The sequence below is a fragment of the Octopus bimaculoides genome, chromosome 4 (assembly GCF_001194135.2).
Source record: "Octopus bimaculoides isolate UCB-OBI-ISO-001 chromosome 4, ASM119413v2, whole genome shotgun sequence".
Classification (NCBI taxonomy): Eukaryota; Metazoa; Mollusca; class Cephalopoda; order Octopoda; family Octopodidae; genus Octopus; species Octopus bimaculoides.
The window spans coordinates 50,701,527-50,703,421 of record NC_068984.1 but is presented as its reverse complement, the minus strand read 5'-3'; positions in this window follow the sequence as shown (position 1 = coordinate 50,703,421).

The window sequence follows — 1,895 nt, the reverse complement described above, 5'->3', positions numbered from 1 at the left end:
CAGTGATTGGTTGAAATTACAGAAATACAACAACTTTAACATGGAATAACTTGCGATGTACGTTTTTTTGTTAAGAAGACTAAGAGTAAAAGATGTTTTATATGACACATTCTACCAGTGTCCCAAGTTTCAAAGTGTTTCGTTAGTGTTTCGTTAAGAAAATACTGGTGCCCCCGTTTTGAAATAGATCCTTAGGCCGTACCTAAGTAGGCACTATTATTTCTTATTTTTTACTGCCCACAAGGGGCTATACACAGAGGGGACAAACAAGGACAAACAAACGGATTAAGTCGATTATATCGACCCCAGTGCGTAACTGGTACTTATTCAATCGACCCCGAAAGGATGAAAGGCAAAGTCGACCTCGGCGGAATTTGAACTCAGAACATAAAGACAGACGAAATACCGCGAAGCATTTCGTCCGGCGTGCTAATGTCTATGCCAGCTCGCCGCCTTTGTTTGAAGAATAGTTATTACAGATGGTGGAGGCCCTCAGCAGAGTGCTACAGTTCGCATCCTGCCAGCACCATTGCGCCCATTTGATTAGGCCGTACCTAAGTAGGCATTATTGGATACCTTACAACTCGCTGCTGAAAACGAAAGAAAGAAGACTAAATAATTGAAATAGGGATTTCCGAGTTTGGGTACTGATGACCTGATTACCAACTGAACAGTTGATGGTTCGTATCTTGTCACCGCTGCTTTTTTTATGTTCGCAGCCAAAAGCATTTGAGTTGTCCTCAACAGCTGAACCCATCTTTGTGTGTACCACATGGAGATAAATTTTACCACTAGAATAAGACAACGTTGATACAGATCATGGACCACTGAACAATAGTTAAATTCAAGGCCTTTTAAATTCAGGGACTATACCATAACTTGCCAAGGATTTTGTTAAAAATTTAACATGAAACAAACAAGGAGTAATGGGAAGACACGAAAGCCAACTGTTTAAAAGCAGTTTGGCAGAATCCTTTGCATGAATACGCGAATGGTTGTAGTGTATTCAACTAACAAGAGAGTTGCACTAGCACTTCAGTAGAAAAGACTTTGGTTTCGAGACTTTTTATGCAAAAGACTTCAGCAACGATGATTTAATTGAAATCGTGTATCGGGAGGAGGAGGAGAAGAAGGAGAAAAAGAAGAAGAAGAAGAAGAAGAAGAAGAAGAAGAAGAAGAAGAAGAAGAAGAGTAGTAGTAGTAGTAGTAGTAGTAGTAGTAGTAGTAGTAGTAGTAGTAGTAGTAGTAGTAGTAGTGGTAGTAGTAGTAGTAGTAGTAGTAGTAGTAGTCTCAAAGGCAAGAACTTGCTGAATATTTATTTGGTAGCGGAGATGTAGAGTCTGCCAAACAACGGTTAATAGATACAGACAGAACCGAATGTCGACAGAAGTATGTTTGTTCACCGAAGTTCAGATAATTAAGTTACTTGTTATCCCCAAATATATGCAGAGAAGAAAAAAAAAAGAAGAAAAATAATTATTCATTCGAAAATGATAAAAAATACACATTTGAATCTGAAATGGTTTAGCGCTACGAAAACTTGAAACAAGAACGACCGACTACTTGGATCTTTTGATTCAGAATAAGACAAAATCCTATAGAGATAAAAATCAAAGCGGTATGATAGTTTACTGTGAGTAGAAGATATTTCAAACGATTTAAACTGAATTATCCATTGAAGAATGAAGCTTTATCTTTTCATTCCTTTTATCTCATAGTAAGGAAGGAAGACAATGCTTGTGACCCATTACGGGGCCACGGGGACTGGTTGGAGGGGGAAAAAAAGGAGGTTGTTATCCTCAAACCGGAAGCCTAATTCGAAAGCCTGCAAGAAGGTGAACTCTACGAGAGGAACAAAGCTGTTAAATCGGGCGACGGGATGTCTATCACCCATG